Source organism: Heptranchias perlo, chromosome 18, assembly GCF_035084215.1.
Source record: "Heptranchias perlo isolate sHepPer1 chromosome 18, sHepPer1.hap1, whole genome shotgun sequence".
Taxonomy (NCBI): Eukaryota; Metazoa; Chordata; class Chondrichthyes; order Hexanchiformes; family Hexanchidae; genus Heptranchias; species Heptranchias perlo.
The window spans coordinates 7,740,672-7,759,666 of record NC_090342.1 but is presented as its reverse complement, the minus strand read 5'-3'; the positions used below and the strand labels follow the sequence as shown (position 1 = coordinate 7,759,666).

At 44.7% G+C, this 18,995-nt stretch overlaps 1 long non-coding RNA gene across 1 annotated transcript; it reads right to left on the bottom strand.

The window, feature by feature from the left end:
- Positions 1-7,511: 7,511 nt before the first annotated feature.
- Positions 7,512-17,628, bottom strand: LOC137334551 (uncharacterized). Its single transcript, XR_010966178.1, has 3 exons — positions 17,504-17,628; positions 16,646-16,681; positions 7,512-8,181 (listed from the first exon to the last, which is right to left on the bottom strand). It is a non-coding gene; the product is annotated as an uncharacterized lncRNA (long non-coding RNA).
- Positions 17,629-18,995: the final 1,367 nt, after the last annotated feature.

The following is an 18,995-nucleotide window of genomic DNA, read 5'->3' as shown; positions in this document are numbered from 1 at the left end:
AAATAAAATAAGAAATAGATATTGAGCAAAGGAACACATGGGAGAGCCACAGAGAAACACTGAGAAACATGCAAAAGAGAGAAGAGAGAGAGGAGGGGAGCCTGGTGTGCTCGGGGTGTGGAGCTTCACTCATCAGGAGCATAGGACAGAAATTCAGACAAAACTTTCTAACCAACTGGGAATTTGTGATATGCACTCTCGACAGGCAAGGCTTCCTGCCAGAAGCACTCCTAAATGGCTTAGCACAAATTTTAAGATTATGCCCCCTTGTTCTGAATTCCCTCAGCAGTCCTGCCAGTCTTTTCTTTTTTCAGATGAAGACTAACATGTTCCACCATTTTCTGTTTTTATTTCAGATTTCCAAGGATTTAAAGGAGGGGGAAGAGGTAGGGAGGCCGAGAGGTTTAGGAAGGGAATTCCTGAGCTTAGGGCCTAGGCAGCTGAAGGTACGGCCACCAATGGTGGAGCGATTAAAATCAGGGATGCAAAGGAGGCCAGAAGGAGGAACGCAGAGATCTCAGAGGGTTGTAGGGCTGGAGGAGGTTACAGAGATAGGGAGGGACGAGGCCATGGAGAGATTTGAAGAGAAGGATATTAATTTTAAAATCAAGGTATTGCCAAACCAGGAGCTAATGTAGGTCAGCAAGCACAGGGGTGATGGGTGAACGTAGTGTATAGAATCTCCGAGTACTAAAATGCTTGAACGTTTTTCTGTTTACAAAGGGAGTAGGAAGTGTGGTGTGAGCCCCGAATTGTGCATTATCATGGCCTGTTGACAGTCTGCCTCAGATCTCTGCTGCCAGTGGTAACATTCTCACCTCTTGAGTCAGAAGGTGGTGGGTTCAATTCCCACCCCAGAGACTTAAGCACAAAATCTAAGGCTGACACTCCCAGTGCAGTACTGAGGGAGCGCTGCACTGTCAGAGGTGCCGTCTTTCAGATGAAATGTTAAACCGAGGCCCAGTCTGCCCTCTCAGCTGAGACATAAAAGTCTATTCGAAGAAGAGCGGGGAAGTTCTCCCCGCTGCCCTGGCCATTATTTATCCCTCAACCAACATCTTAAACAGATGATCCGGTCATTATCTCATTGCTGTTTGTGGGATCTTGCTGTGTGAAATTTGACTGCCGCGTTTCCTACATTACAACAGTGACCACACTTCAAGAAGTACATCATTGGCTGTAAAGCACTTTGGGACATCCTGAGGTGGTGAAAGGCACTATATAAATGCAAGTCTTGGAGGGACTAGATATGAGCTGTTGATAAAGGAAGCTGTTGGAGATTACTGTCCTCTTGCAATTCTTACCACATCCACACAGTGTTTGTAAGTAAACCAAAACTTGTTTTCAGTTTTATCTTAACTGATGTGCTACTGATTTTCACATACCACATCCTGCACCATCTTTTTAAGGATCGCAATGCTGAAAATGTTACTTTCATCAACTTGCAAAACTTTCATCAATTTCATCATCTGTAGAGAAATAAAAGCCACTCTGTTTTATGAAGGGAAAAAAAGACAGAACTAGCATTTTATATAGCACCTTTCATCAAGGTGAAAATTTCGTCAACTTTGCTTCCAATTTCCACCCTTCCCTCGCCTTCACATGGTCCATCTCCGACTTTTCCCTTCCCTTCCTCCACTTCTCTATTTCCATTTCTAGGAATAGGCTGTCAACCAATATCTGATATAAACCCACCGACTCCCACAGCTACCTTGATTACACTTCCTCCCACCCCGCACTTACTGTAAGGACTCTAGTCCATTCTCCCAGTTTCTTCACCTCCGTCACATCTGTTCTGACGATACCATCTCCCACACTAGTGCTTCCGATATGTCTTCCTTTTTCCTCAATCGAGGATTTCCCTCCACTGATGTTGACAGGGCCCTCGACTGTGTCCCGCACTTCTGCCTTCACACCTTCTGCTCCCTCCCAGAACCATGATAGGGCGTCCCCTTCTCCTCACCTTCCACCCCACCAGCCTCCACATTCAACAGATCATCCTCCGCCAGTTCCGCCACCTCCAGCGCGATCCCACCACCAAACACACCTTCCCCTCGCCTCCCCTTTCAGCATTCATTCCCTCTGCGACGCCCTGGTCCACTCTTCCATCACCCCAACACCTGCTATCCTTCCCACGGCACCTACTCGTGCGAGCACTGGAGATGCAACACCCGCCCCTTCACCACCTCCCTTCCCACCATCCAGAGCCTCAAACACTCCGTCCAGGTAAAAAGCGATTTACTTGTACTTCTTTCAATTTAATGTACTGTATTCACTGCTCACAATGCGATCTCCTCTACATTGGGGAGACCAAACACAGGTTAGCTGAACACCTCCGTTCAGCCCGCAAGCATGACCCTGACCTGCCGGTCGCTTGCCATTTTAATTCCCCGTCCCACTCCCACTCTGACCTCTCTGTCCTCAGCCTCTTACACTGGTCCAATGAAGCTCAATGTAAGCTCGAGGAACACCTCCTCATCTTTCGTTTAGGCACTTTACAACCTTCCGGACTCAACATTGCTTTCAATAACTTCAGATTATAACCACTGGTCCCATTTTTTCGGACAGCAAGTGCTGGTAATGGTTCTGCTGTTGCCATTTACAGCTCCTCTAGAGCTTTTGTTTCTTTACTTGTCCTATTACCAGCCTCCTTTTGCCTTGCACCATCATCCCTTTTGTTATTTAACCACTTGGATATATATCGACGTTCCTTCATCGTCGCTGGGTCAAAATCCTGGAACTCCCTTCCTAACAGCACTGTGGGAGAACCTTCACCACACGGACTGCAGCGGTTCAAGAAGGCGGCTCACCACCACCCTCTCAAGGGCAATTAGGGATGGGCAATAAATGCCGGCCTCGCCAGCGACGCCCACATCCCATGAACGAATTTTTAAAAACTCCTGCCCTCCACCCTACTACAGACCTTCCCTTTAGTTCTTTCCTCCCCTCCCTCCCCCTTCCCCACCCCCACCCCCCCCCAATTTGCCTGGTTCTGTACTTGCTTAAAAACTGTTAAATCTTTAACTTCTTCCAGTTCTGACAAAAGGTAATTGACCTGAAACATAGGAACATAGGAACAGGAGTAGGCCATTTACCCCCTCGAGCCTGTTCCACCATTCAATGAGATCATGACTGACCTGTGACCTAACTCCAAATCCCGTAATACCTTTGGTTAACAAAAATCTATCAATCTCAGATTTAAAATTAATTATGGAGCCAGCATCAACTGCCTTTTGTGGAAGACAGTTCCAAACTTCTACCACCCTTTGTGTGTAGAAGTGTTTCCTAACTTCACTCCTGAAAGTCCCAGCTCTAATTTTTGATGTCCCCCAGTCTTTCACTCCCCAACCGTCGGAAATAGTTTCTCTCTATCTACCCTATCAGTTCCCCTTAATATCTTGTAATCTTTGATCAAATCATCCCTTAATCTTTTAAATTCCAGGGAATACAACCTTAGTATGTGTAATCTCTCCTCGTAATTTAACTTTTGGAGTCCAGGTATCATTCTAGTTAATCTACGCTATACTCCCTCCAAGGCCAATATATCCTTCCTAAGGTGGTGTGCCCAGAACTGAACACAGTGCTCCAGGTGTGGTCTAATCAGGGCTTTGTGTAGCTGTAGCATAACTCCTACCCCCTTGCATTCTAGTCCTCTAGATATAAAGACCAGAATTCCATTAGCCTTTTTGATTATTTTTTGTACCTGTCCATGACATTTTAATGATCTATGTACATGGACCCCTAAGTCTCTTTGGACCTCCACTGTTTTGAGCTTTTCACCATTTAGAAAGTACCCTAATCGATCTTTTTTAGCTCCAAAGTGCATGACCTCATACTTGCCTACATTGCAATCCATTTGCCACATTCACTTGCCCAGTCACTTAATCTTTTAATATCTCTCTGTAATTTTATGCTTCCATCTACATTGCTTACAATGCTGCCTATCTTTGTATCATGGGCAAACTTGGATATGTGGCTCTCTATCCCATCATCTAAGTCGTTAATAAATACAGTGAATAGTTGAGGCCCTAACACAGATCCCTGTGGGACACCACTAGTCACTCCTGCCAATTTGAGTACCTGCCCTTTATCCCTACTCTCTGTCTCCCGCCGCTCAGCCAATTTCCTCACCAGGTCAATAATTTGCCCTCAATTCCATAAGCTTCAACTTTAGCTAACTCTGTTTCTTTCTCCACAGATGCTGCCTGACTTGCTGAGTATTTCCAGCATTTTTATTTTGGATTTCCAGCATCCGCAGCATTTTGCTTTTGAAAATGTTACTGTTCCTTTCCTCAGTTTTATAATTGTAGAAGGAGATCATTATGCAACCTCAATGCATAATTGAACACACATGCTTGGTGGCTGGGTTTTATTGTCAAGACCAGTGACAGCACAAGGCATCAACGTGTACAATGCTACCCACGCATGATTTACCATAGTACAAAATAGCTATTCGGTCTGGTGTGTACTGGGTTGCCATAGTAATGCACCAGCTAATTGTACATTTCTTCTAATCAATGGAAATGTATCTATACAATGGAGTCAGGTGACACATTACAGTGCCAGGTGGGTGGATGTCCCTCTGCGATGGGAAAGTCTGGTTGTGAATTGAAAGCCTCCGAAAACCTGTGGTGTACAGAATGCAGGTGGGAACGATCCTTGTGCTCATAAGCTCAAGCTCCAACGCCTCTGCAGACAGGAGCCTGGCTGAAGTTAAATTCAATTTCCACTCCCAGTGCCAGTACTGAGGGAGTGCTGCACTGTCAGAGGTGCCGCTTTTTGGATGAGACGATAAACCGAGTTTGCCCTCTCAGGTGGACGTAAAGGATCCCACGGCACTATTTCAAAGAAGAGTGGGGGATCTCTCCCCGGTGTCCTGGGCCAATATTTATCCCTCAACGAACACCCCTAAAAAATCAAATTATCTGGTCATTATCACATTGCTGTTTGTGGGATCTTGCTGTGCACAAATTGGCTGCCACATTTCCTACATCACAACAGCGACTACACTTCAAAAGTACTTCATTGCTGTAAAGTGCTTTGGGATGTCCTGAGGACACGAAAGGTGCTATATAAATGCCAGTTCTATCTTTTCTTTTCCTTTGTAAAGCAGAGTGGTTTTTATTTCTCTACAGATGATGGAACGCGGTGGTTGTTATTTTCGTCTCTTCACGCTCTTCCTTTGGAGAATAACATGGTGATGGAGGGATTTGCAGGGGCTGATTAACAATCCGCAACGTAAGCGTTCCCCCATGGCCGTAACCATCGTTATACCAGCTGAAAGGGTGGTTAGTCCTACATTGCGGGAAGGTTCAAGGAGCTCCTACAACCCATAATATGAGGGGGATGGTCACCCAATCCCCACCGGATACAAATATTACCGCTGGACGTCAACCCAGAATTCAGAGCCGGAACTCCACTCGCCGGGACTGTCTGGAGCAGGGGTTTGAACTCTTCACCTTCTCTGACTCAGTGACAGGAATGCCACCACTGAGCCATAGGCTCACTCCATGGAATGAGAGTAAATGAGAGGGAGAAAAGATAGTTTAAAAGCTGGAAAAGAGAGGATGGTGAGCAACAACAAGGGGCGGACCACTCAACTCTAGATGAGGAATGGACTGTCTCATTCCTCAGTCAAGGGAAGGGTTGACCCCAGGTAAGACCCTGAGTAATCCATCATCTACGCGCTCCATTTGCAGTTATGGGTACACCTCCATCCCCACCATTAGAGACCAGAGGGTAGAGTGGTCCAGGTCATTCATATCAGCTAGGATGTCCAAGCTGCAGCTTTATACAATCTTGCAAATATTCTTCATCTCAACCTCTTAAACAAAGTCGATGCCACCTCATGTTTGCTCGTCATCAACTCCTTAGGCTTGCACACAACAACAACAACAACAACAACAACAACAACAACAACTCAAATTAATATAGCACCTTTAATGTAGTAAGACGTCCCAAGGAGCTTCACAGGATTCATTATCAAACAAAATATGACACTGCGCCACAAAAGGAGATATTAGACAGGGTGACCAAAAGCTTGGTCAAAGAGGTAGGTTTTAAGGAGCATCTTAAAGGAGGGTAGAGAGGTGGAGAGGTTTAGGGAGGCAATTCCAGAGCTTAGGGCCCAACAGCTGAAGGCACGGCCGCCAATGGTGGAGTGGTAAAAATCGGGGATGTACAAGAGGCCAGAATCGGAGGAGCGCAAAGATCTCGGAGGGTTGTAGGGCTGGAGGAGGTTACAGAGATAGGGAGGGGGCGAGATCATGGAGGGATTTGAAAACAAGGATGAGAATCATCAAGATATCTGCCTGACAACTCTTGGAAGACATCCTCTTCCCTCCTACACACCAGAGGTCAACTCAAGTGCCAGTATAGTTGGGTTGACTTTAGAGAAAGAGAAACCTTGGCTTGCAAGAGAGCAACGTGGATGAGATAAATTATATATGAGTTTTATGGGAAATTCTTTTCCAGAGCACATTCACAGTTAAAGAAATGGCTGAGGCAAATGAGAGATGGGATATTCGTGATGTGCAGAAATCAGGAAAGAATAGCAGCAATAAAATCAAGGATTTGGCAAAGTTTGGTCAGGTCAAAACCGACTGGCATCCTCTTGAGTCACCATTTGAGATGCATCCCCGGTGATGAGATTTGTCCTTGGCAGTAATGCAAAATGGGCAATAGCGCGTTGGTCACCCGTTTTACAGCTCGCCTCATTCACCATTGCTGAAGTTGAATTTCCTCCCTCCCACCCCTTGCCCAGTGTCTGAAGAGACAGAAAGGGCGAGTCTCCACGCAGATCACAATGTAGGAGTGAATGACTCACCTGGATTGAAAATCCAACATTTAAATATTTTTTATATTTTTGTGCCCGCGTGATACTTGAGGTCCATAATCCAAAGGAAATGTGGTTACATTTGCTGGCATCACAGGAGCTCCTGTAAGACATATGAAGGGTTTAGCTCCCCTCCCTCTGGTCGTCTGCCTCTATTCTGAGTGTTTCTCTTACCCTCTGAAATGTCTGTACGGTTGCTGTGTTGTACAGGATCTGAGAGGCAACAAACATTCTTAGGGCTGTAACTGTAGTTATTAACCTATATTAAATCTACACGCTGTAGGCTCATCTTAAGGCTCTGGAATGTCTGCCGTATAAATGTTAAAACAGATGTTGGTAGCTCACTGTGCTTAGTTTGGGGACTCCAGTAGCCCTTGTCACGTGAGAAAGAGAGAATGACATTCCATACGCACACAGAATCACGTAGCAATCTCCAAGGTTTCTATATTGCCTAGGAGTCAGTCAGCAGACAGTAGTCCCTCCTGAGCCCCCCTGCTGGGACCTAGCAAAGAAAGATAAGTTGCACTTGAAGTTGGAACGACTGGTGCGCGTATCAATACTGACAGTCTTAAAGTCAGTCTACAAACCCTCACACTTAGGAGCCCTTTCCTATGGCAGTAGGTGTATTGACATTAAGAAGGTGCATAGACGGGAATGTGGGTACAATTAGTAGCATCCAGGACACAGGCAGCATAACCAATGAAACAAAGTTTGTTTAGTGGGCACTCAATGGGCAGTTGTAGATCAGTGTTGTCCAATAAAAGCTGCTGACTAGCCACAGGCATGGCCACAGTGACACCGTTTTAACCACATGCACTAATTTTAGTGGAAAACGCCTTGCATTTACACAATCCAGATAATTGTACTTTACACGTGTTTATTTACTTAACAAACATCTACCACCATTCAGCAACCAAGGAAGTAAAACACTCAGAGCGATCAAAAAAAAACAATCTCACACTCTGCTTTTAATTTCACCATTTTACCATCAAACATACAAAAAGGTTAAAGTTCACATGATTAGGCCATGCAAATATGAGTATTGAAATGATGGCGTCTATTACTCATTTTTTAATTTACTAATCAGACATGCCATTGGCCACATCTGGATTTCCAATTAGCCACATGTGGCTAGTGGCTAATGTATTGGACAACACTGGCATAGATATAGCAGAGAGGGGGAGGGGCGGTCCTCCTGAACGATGCAATGATAACGTGAGAAATAACTTTCCATGTTGTCTGACAAGTGAAGAAATTCACCTCCACCGGGTCCCGAGGGGCATTTTTTCTTTGCGGGACCCAGTCCCATCAGCGATGAGCTGCAATTTTTGGGCACGGAATCCCTGCTGCGGAAACATAATTGTATATTATCAGTGTGTGGCACTCTTATCTCTGAGTCAGAAGTTTGAGGGTTCAAGTCCCACTCCAGAGACTTGAGTATAAAGTCTAGTCTAACAGCCCGGTGCAGTACTGAGGGAGTGCTGCAGTGTTGGGGGTGCCCATGTAGATGTTAAACCAAGGCCCCATCTGCCCTCTAGGTGGACATAAATGATCCCATGGCACTATTTTGAAGAAGTGCAGTCCTGACCAATATTTATCCCCCAACCACTAAACCTCACTAAAACAGATTATCTGGTCATTATTACATTGCTGTTTGTGGGAGCTTGCTGTGCGCAAATTGGTGGCCATGTTTTCCTACATTACAGCAGTGACTTCAAAAGTACTTCATTAGCTGCAAAGCACTTTGGGACGTCCTGAGGTTGTGAAAGGCGCTATATAAATGCACGTCTGTCTTTCTTTCTTCTTTCTTTTTTTATTGTGCACCGTTCTTTAAACTTCGCAGACAATAGGGTGATTTTAAACCCCAAGAACGGGTGGGTTAAGGACGGGTGGGAGTTGAAAACAGTTGTTTTTTTGGGTCACAACCGCAAAATTTTCGGATTTGGTATTCCCAGTGGGAAGCCTATACTTTTACGCTCCGGCGTTAAACCCGAAAATAAAGCCGGGTTGCGGTCGCGACCCAAAAAACAACTATTTTCAACTCCTGCCCGCCCCCAACCCACCCGTTCTTGGGGTTTAAAATCACCCCCAATAGCTCAGAAAGTGGTGATTAGGAAGTCTGAATAGGTTAATAGTATAATAACATTGTCTGAAACCACAGCGATGTGACTTGCTGGCAGTGCGTGGACAGTGTGCGATGTGACATCAAGCAATAAGATACAGCAAGGCACAAACGATAACCTGAAAGCAAGCCACCTAACACAAACTGCACCGACAGAAAACAGGGTCAGATTTAGCCCAATTAATCTAGTGCGTTGATTTTTTTTTTGTTGTTGCTCGAAAGTCATATTCATTTTCCAGAAATGCTTTCGTGCCTCTTTTGGTCTCTGAGCTCTGCTCCAAGAGTGACTCATTCTAATGACAGGATGAGTCATCTCTGGTCACAGTGGACGACCTATTGAAGGAGATCTGCTCCTCTCACCAGACCAAAAAAAAAACGATTCGAAAAACAAAACAAATGTTGAAATCGTGTCGCCTCCTGAAGCTAATGACACGGCCAACAGCCGCATCGTTATATAACAATGTTAATGAAACTAATTGTCAGGTTCAAAAATGTCACCATAATATAAATCCATTCACAGTTGCTCCAAATTGGATTTAACCTCTTGTATTCTGCTTTATTTAGCAACAGCTAATTAGGGTTTGATCACATTTCAAAAGGCACCAAATCAACAGCGTGAATTTGCATACAGTTCACTTTTAATTTAAAGTTGCTTAAAGTAGATAAGTCACCCAGTCCAGATGGGATGCAACCTAGGTTACTGAGGGAAGTAAGGGTGGAAATTGCAGAGGTACTGGCCATAATCTTCCAAACATCCATAGGTACGGAGGTGGTGCCAGAGGATTGGAGAATTGCAAATGTTACACCCTTGTTCAAAAAAGGGTGTAAGGATAAACCCAGCAACTATAGGCCAGTCAGTTTAACCTCCGTGATGGGGAAACTTTTAGAAACGATAATCCGGGACAGAATTAGCAGACACTTGGACAAGTGTGGATTGATTAGGGAAAGCCAGCACGGATTTGTTTAAGGCAAATCGTGTTTAACTAACTTGATCGAGTTTTTTGATGAGGTAACAGAGAGAGTAGATGAAGGCAATTTAGTTGATGTGTATATGGACTTTCAAAAGGCATTTGATAAAGTGCCACATAATAGCCTTATCACCAAAATTAAAGCCCATGGAATAAAAGGGCCAGTGGCAGCATGGATACGAAAATGGCTAAGTGACAGGAAACAGAGAGTAGTGTTGAACGGTTGTTTTTCGGACTGGAGGGAGGTGTATAGTGGTGTTCCCCAGGGGTTGGTGCTGGGACCACTGCTTTTCTTGATATATATTAATGACATGGACTTGGGTATACAGGGCACAATTTTAAAATTTGCAGGCGACACAAAACTTGGAAGTGTAGTGAACAGCAAGGAGGATAGTGATAGACTTCAAGAGGATATAGACAGGCTGGTGGCATGGGCGGACACATAGCAGATGAAATTTAACACAGAAAAATGCGAGGTGATACATTTCGGTGGGAAGAATGAGGCAATATAAACTAGAGGGCACAATTCTAAAAGGGATACAGGAACAGAGAGATCTGGGGGTATATGTACACAAATAGTTGAAGGTGGCAGGGCAGGTTAAGAAAGCGGTTAAAAAAGCATACGGGATCCTGGGCTTTATAAATAGAGGCATAGAGTACAAAAGCAAGGAAGTCATGATGAACCTTTATAAAACACTGGTTCGGCCACAGCCGAAGTATTGTGTCCCGTTCTGGGCACCGCACTTTAGGAGAGATGTGAAGGCTTTCGAGAGGGTGCAGAAGAGATTTACTAGAATGATTCCAGGGATGAGGGACTTTAGTTATGTGGATAGACTGGAGAAGCTTTTGGAGGGGGAGGGCGAACAGCCAGCTGTCGTGGTGCACATAGGCACCAACGATATAGGTAAAAAAGGGGATGAGGTCCTAAAAGCAGAATATAGGGAGTTAGGAGGTAAATTAAAAAATAGGACCTCAAAGGTAGTAATCTCAGGATTGCTGCCAGTGCCACGTGCTAGTCAGAGTAGAAATAGGAGGATATTTCAAATGAATACGTGGCTAGAGGAATGGTGCAAGGGGGAGGGATTCAAATTCCTGGGACACTGGAAACGGTTCTGGGGGAGGTGGGACCAGTACAAACCGGACGGTCTGCACCTGGGCAGGGCCGGGACCGCTGTCCTAGGAGGAGTGTTTGCTAGTGCTGTTGGGGAGGGTTTAAACTAAAGTGGCAGGGGGTTGGGAACCTGAGCAGGGAGAGAGAGGAAAGCGTAACAGGAAGGGACAGAAGGTATGGAGTAATAGGTAAAGTGTTAAAAAAGGAAAAAGCAGGAACTAAGCGTCACAAAACAGATTTGAAAGTTCTTTATCTGAATGCACGTAGCATTCGTAATAAAATGGACGAGTTAACGGCACAAATAACTACGTATGGGTATGATCTTGTGGCCATTACAGAAACATGGCTGCAGGGTGACAACGACTGGGAATTAAATATGCCAGGGTATTTAACAATCAGGAAGGACAGGCAGGAAGGAAGGGGAGGTGGGGTGGCTATGTTAATAAAGGAAGGAATCACTGTAATACAGAGAAATGATATTGGGACAAAGCAGCAAGATAATGAAACAGTTTGGGTGGAGATAAGGAATAATAAGGGAAAAAAAACATTAGTGGGCGTAGTATATAGGCCTCCTAATAGTTGCAACTCTGCTGGAAGAAGTATTAATCAGGAGATAGTCGGGGCATGTAATAAGGGAACAGCCATAATTATGGGGGATTTTAATTATCATATTAACTGGACAAATCAAATTGGGCAGAGCAGCCTTGAGGACGAGTTCATTGAGTGCATCAGGGATGGATTTCTTGAGCAGTATGTAACTGATCCGACAAGGGGGCAGGCAACCTTGGACCTGGTCCTGTGTAATGAGTCAGGATTAATTAATAATGTCCTAGTTAAGGATCCCCTTGGAACGAGCGACCACAACATGGTTGAATTCCATATCCAATTAGAGGGTGAGAAGGTTGATTCTCAAACAAGCGTACTGAGCTTGAATAAAGGAGACTATGATGGTATGAGAGCGGAATTGATTAAAGTGGACTGGGAAAATAGATTAAAGGGTAAGACGGTACATGAGCAGTGGTGTTCATTTAGGGAGTTATTTTACAACTTTCAAAATAAATATATTCCACTGAGGAAAAAAGGGTGTAAAAGAAATGACAGCCACCCGTGGCTAAGTAAAGAAATCAAGGATAGTATCCGACTAAAAACAAGGACATATAAGGTAGCCAAACTTAGTGGGAAGATAGAAGATTGGGAATTCTTCAAAAGACAGCAAAAAGTAACTAAAGGATTGATTAAGAAAAGGAAGTTAGATTATGAAAAGAAATTAGCAAAAAATATAAAAACAGATAGCAAGAGTTTCTATAGTTATATAAAAAGAAAAAGGGTGGCTAAGGCAAACATAGGTCCCTTAGAGGATGAGACCGGGAAATTAATGGTGGGAAACATGGAGATGGCAAAAATGCTGAACAAATATTTTGTTTCAGTCTTTACAGTAGAGGACACTAAGAATATCCCAACACTGGACAAACAGGGGACTCTCGGGGGGGAGGAGCTAAATACGATTAAAATCACTCAAGAGATGGTACTCAGTAAAATAATGGGACTCAAGGCGGATAAATCCCCTGGACCTGATGGCTTCCATCCTAGGGTCTTGAGGGAAGTGGCAGTAGGGATTGTGGATGCTTTGGTGATAGTTTTCCAAAATTCCCTGGACTCAGGAGAGGTCCCGGCAGATTGGAAAACTGCTAATGTAACACCGTTATTTAAAAAGGGTAGTAGGCAGAAGGCTGGAAATTATAGGCCAGTTAGCTTAACATCTGTGGTGGGTAAAATTTTGGAGTCTATTATTAAGGAGACAGTAACGGAACATTTAGATAAGCATAATTTAATAGGACAAAGTCAGCATGGCTTTATGAAGGGGAAGTCATGTCTGACAAATTTGCTTGAGTTCTTCGAGGATATAACGTATAGGGTGGATAAAGGGGAACCAGTGGACGTAGTGTATTTAGACTTCCAGAAGGCATTCGACAAGGTGCCACATAAAAGATTATTACTTAAGATAAAAAATCACGGGATTGGGGGTAATATTCTGGCATGGGTGGAGGATTGGTTATCAAACAGGAAGCAGAGAGTTGGGATAAATGGTTCATTTTCGGACTGGCAACCAGTAACCAGTGGTGTTCCACAGGGGTCGGTGCTGGGTCCCCAACTCTTTACAATCTATATTAACGATTTGGAGGAGGGGACCGAGTGCAACATATCAAAATTTGCAGATGATACAAAGATGGGAGGGAAAGTAGAGAGTGAGGAGGACATAAAAAACCTGCAAGGGGATATAGACAGGCTGGGTGAGTGGGCGGAGATTTGGCAGATGCAATATAATATTGGAAAATGTGAGGTTATGCACTTTGGCAGGAAAAATCAGAGAGCAAGTTATTTTCTTAATGGCGAGAGACTGGAAAGTACTGCAGTACAAAGGGATCTGGGGGTCCTAGTGCAAGAAAATCAAAAAGTTGGTATGCAGGTGCAGCAGGTGATCAAGAAAGCCAACGGAATGTTGGCTTTTATTGCTCGGGGGATAGAATATAAAAACAAGGAGGTATTGCTGCAGTTATATAAGGTATTGGTGAGACCGCACCTGGAATACTGCATACAGTTTTGGTCTCCATACTTAAGAAAAGACATACTTGCTCTCGAGGCAGTACAAAGAAGGTTCACTCGGTTAATCCCGGGGATGAGGGGGCGGACATATGAGGAGAGGTTGAGTAGATTGGGACTCTACTCATTGGAGTTCAGAAGAATGAGAGGCGATCTTATTGAAACATATAAGATTGTGAAGGGTCTTGATCGGGTGGATGCGGTAAGGATGTTCCCAAAGATGGGTGAAACTAGAACTAGGGGGCATAATCTTAGAATAAGGGGCTGCTCTTTCAAAACTGAGATGAGGAGAAACTTCTTCACTCAGAGGGTGGTAGGTCTGTGGAATTTGCTGCCCCAGGAAGCTGTGGAAGCTACATCATTAGATAAATTTAAAACAGAAATAGACAGTTTCCTAGAAGTAAAGGGAATTAGGGGTTATGGGGAGCGGGCAGGAAATTGGACATGAAGCTGAGTTCGGATCGGTCAATGCCCTGTGGGTGGCGGAGAGGGCCCAGGGGCTATGTGGCCGGGTCCTGCTCCGACTTCTTGTGTTCTTTAGATTTGTGGTTGGGATCAGATCAGCCATGATCTTATTGAATGGCGGAGCAGGCTCGAGGGGCCGATTGGCCTACTCCTGCTCCAATTTCTTATGTTCTTATGTTCTAAGCTGGGGTTGTTCTCCTTAGAACAGAGAAGATTGAGAGGAGATTTGATAGAGGTATTCAAAATCATGAAGGGTCTAGACAGAGTAGATAGAGAGAAACTGTTCCCATTGGCAGAAGGGTCAAGAACCAGAGGACATAGAATTAAGATGATTGGCAAAAGAACCAAAGGTGACATGAGGAAATTTTTTTTTACACAGCGAGTGGTTAGGATCTGGAATGGACTGCCCGAGGGGGTGGTGGAGGCAGATTCAATCATGGCCTTCAAAAGGGAACTGGATAAGTACTTGAAAGGAAAAAATTTGCAGGGCTACGGGGATAGGGTGGGGGAGTGGGACTAGCTGGGTTGCTCTTGCATAGATCCGGCACGGACTCGATGGGTTGAATGGCCTCCTTCCATGCTGTAACCTTTCTATGATTCTATGATTCAAATTTTCTGACAATTCATTTCCATTTTTAAAAAAACATTTATATTGCCTCATTCAAATTATCCGATGATTCTAATCATTTGATGCAATATGTGACTTTGAATTCTCAGACATAGACTGTTACTCATTCCTGTTGACAAACTGTGGCTCTTGCAGAATGAAACTGACCTCAAGCAGGATAATATTTAACTGCCCAGTCATAATCCATTATCTTCTGTGGGAGAAAAAGTGCAGAGAGGGAAATTATCCGACTTGGTGCTTCTGTCAAGAAGCATTACCTGTCGAGAGCACATCCGAAATTCCCATTTTTTAAGAAAATATTGCGCAGCGATGCCCAAATTTCAATCCTACACTCCTGATGGATGAGGCTCCACACCAGGAGCACAAGGTCAGACACCTACCCCTCAGACGTACACATGTGAAATGTGGTCATGTCCAGCTATGAACCTTCAGGGCTTCCCTTGAGAGCTTGGATTGTGGCTATTCTATGCTCAATTGGTAGCAGTCTCACCTCTGAGTCACAAGGTTGTGGGTTCAAACCCCATTCCAGGAATTGAGCGCATAATCCAGACTAATACTTCAGTATCATACTGAGGGAGTACTGCACTGTCGGAGGTGCCTTCTTTCGGATGAGCTGTTAAACCGTCTGCCCTCTCAAGTGGACGTAAAAGATCTCAAGGCACTATTTAACGAAGAGCAGGGAGCTCTCCTGATGTTCTGGTCAATATTTATCCCTCAACCAATATCACCAACAGAACAGATTATCAGGTCATTTATCTCATTGCTGTTTGTGGGACCTTGCTGAGCGTACATTGGCTGCTACATTTCCTTACATTGCTACAGTGACCATATTTCAAGAGTACTGTTCTTCGAAAAGTGCCATGGGATCTTTTACAACCACCTGAGAGGACAGACAGGGCCTCAGTTTAATGTCTCATCTGAAAGACAGCACCTCCAACAGTGCAGCACTAACTCAGTACTGCACTGGGAGTGTCTAGATTATGTGCTCAAGCTTCTGGATTGGGGCTTGAATCCATGACCTTCTAACTCAGGGGTGAGAGTGCTACTGACTGAGCCATGGCTGACACCTAAACTATGCCCTCTGATGAGGGAATCCAGAACATGGAAGCATAATCTTGAAATTAGAGCTCTGGCGTTAAACCCGTTAGGAGTAAAATCAGGAAGTACTTTTTCACACAAAAGGTAGTGGAAATCCTGGAACTCTCTCCCCCGAAAGGCTGTGGATGCTGGGCGTCAATTGGAGCTTTCAAGACTGGGATAGTTAAATTTTTGTTAAGTAAGGGTATCGAGGGATTATGGAGCAAAGGTAGGTAAATGGAGTTGAGGTACAGATCAACCATGATCTAACTGAATGGCGAAACAGGCTCAAGGGGCTGAACGGCCTCCTCCTGTTCCTATGTTCCATCCAAGTCCTGTCCCCATCAAATCGCAGGAGATCTAACTGGAAAAAAGGTTCCCAGCTCTGCCAATGGAGCCTATTTGCCTTTTACACAGAATATACTAATTTCACAACAGAATAAAATCCTGTTATAGTTCAAACAGTGTCTGTTTGGAGAGTCTAAATCTCCAGAGGCCACTTATGTCAGATCAATCCAGAAGGCCTGTCCGCTGTCTATAAATTGTGAAGAATGTTTAGGTTTCCTTAATACAATCACGGCAGTAAGAAGGAAAAACTTGCACTAGTAGAGTGCCTTTCACATCCTCAGGGCATCCCAGGGCTCTTCACAGCCAATGAAGTACAGCAGGAAGCATTTGCCATTTACATCTCTGCAGAGAAAACAGCACTTGTGTTGTTGAGCTCCGACCGTATCCTCTCCATCGCCAAGTCCGCCTACTTCCACCTCCATAAAATCGCCCGTCTCTGCCCCTGCCTCAGATCAACTGCTGCTGAAACCCTCATCCATGTCTTTGTTACCTCTAGACTTGACTACTCCAATGCTCTCCTGGCCAGCTGTGGAAAACCATAAAGACCACATTAATGTAGAAATACGTGAACAGTTACTTGTATATAATAGGTAATTAAGTCTTCGACACAGCCTCCCATCTTCCTCCCTCCATAAACTTGAGCTCATCCAAAACTCTGCTGCCCATATCCTTACTCACACCAAGTCCCGTTCACCCATCACCCCTGTGCTCACCAACCTACATTGGCTCCCAGTCTGGCAACGCCTCGATTTTAAAATTCTCATCCTCATGTTCAAATCCCTCCATGGCCTCGCTCCTCCCTATCTCTGTAACCTCCTCCAGCCCTACAGCCCTCCAAGAACTCTGCGCTGATTCTGGCCTTTTGTGCAACCCTGATTTCCTTCACCCCACCATTAGCGGCCGGGCCTTCAGCCGTGTAGGCCCTAAACTCTGGAATTCCCTCCCTAAACCTCTCCTCATTTTTACCTCTCTCTTCTCCTTTAAGGCGCTCCTTAAAACCTACCTCTTTGATCAAGCTTTCGGTCACCTGTCCTAATGTAGCTCAGTGTCAAATCTTGCCTGATAACGCTCCTGTGAAGCGCCTTGGGGACGTTTTTTTACTACGTTAGAGGCGCTATATAAATGCAACTTGTTGTTGTGTGAAATATATAAGAGGCCTGTGACTGGACTGTACATTTTTTTTTCCCATGGTGGGGGAAGGAACAAGGGAATGATTCTCACCGTGCTTGCTCCTAATTCTGGAGACCTGACCTAAATCCCGAGACATTGTGTTGGAAAGTAATCTGTTGTTGATGAGTGTTCGATGTGAGCGTTGAGAAATCTGCCACGTAGCAGCCAGATGCCTTACCAAATGACTTGAATCAGACTTGTGTCAACAACCTGATTAGAATCCCCTCCGGTTTTCCACTGAGGTATAGTGTGCACTCCACGAGTCATTCTGTAATTCGATAGTTTTCTCAGCGCGCTTACAGATTGGGGGTGGGGGAAGAGAGAGACGGGGCGGGGTGGGGTGGGAGGCGTTTCTGCGAATGCTGACGAGGATCAAATTCACATGGGTCGAAGGGAACAAAATGGAATTCAATCACTTGTGTAAACAGAGTAGCAGCATTAACACTCGCCCCTGACCCTGCCGAGGTCACATGGTGCATGGTATCAGACTACCAGTCCTGGTGCATACTCTACACTTTGGTATTAAAGTGGAAATGTTTGTACACTTGCTTGGTTCAAATCACGTTGAATCTCAGCTGCTTTAAACCTGATGCCTGGAGTTAGCGGCTTTTCACTACTTCGCTATCTCTTGGTTTCAGTTGCGAATTCGCAAGAAGGTACAAATTTACTGCAGCTCTATAAATGGGACTGCTATGGAATTAGGCACAATTCATGACCATTGGTGTTAATTTTTCTTAACGATTACTGACAGTTTGTAATAATTCTTTTTCAACATTTCCCCCATAGTAAAAAAAATACAAAAGATGGCATTTGTCTACATTTGTTCCTTAATTCCATGTAAAAATGTCTTTGACTGACTAGGTAGAGGACTGGAATTCCAAATCTCTTCTGACGCAACTCAGCGGGAGTGTGGCAGTCCAACTGGGAAAGAGTCTAGGATCCGGATATGTTGGGCCTCAATCTTCCGTCAGGAATCCTGTGGCCTTTGTTGGGACCGGGGTTGTGGGGGGGGGGGTGCAGCCTGCCAAACAGGGCCACTGTTATGGAGGGGGGGTTGGGGCCAGGACAGGGCAAGGCCATGGGTGGGGAGTTCCCACATCAGCACCTGTTCAGAGGGCTTGGCGGATCTCAGTCCTGAAATTTTCAACTGTCCCCCAGCATCCACGGTCTTTTGGGGGAGAGAGTTCCAGATCCCCACTACCCCTTGTGTGAAAAAGTGCTTCCTGATTTCGATCCTAACTGGACTAGCTGTAACTTTAAGGTTACACCCCTTGTTCTGAACTCTCCTACGAGAGGAAATAGTTTCTCTCTATCTACCCTATTGAATCCCTTTTATCATTTTAAACACCTCGATTAGATCACCTTCTATACTCAAATCAAATTTAGGCAACCTGTCCTCATAATTTAACCCTTTAAACCCCAGTATCATTCTGGTGAAACTGCGCTGCACCCCCTCCAAGGCCAATATATCCTTCCTGAGGTTCGGTGCCCAAAACTGAACGCAGGTCTCCAGATCGAGGTCCAAGGCTCTGTACAACTGAAGCATCACTTCCTCACTTTTGTATTCTAACCCTCTTGGGATAAAGGACAGCATTCATTAGCTTTTTTGAATGCTTTTTGTACCTGTCCACTAGCTTTTAGTGATTTGTATACATGGACCCCCAAACCTC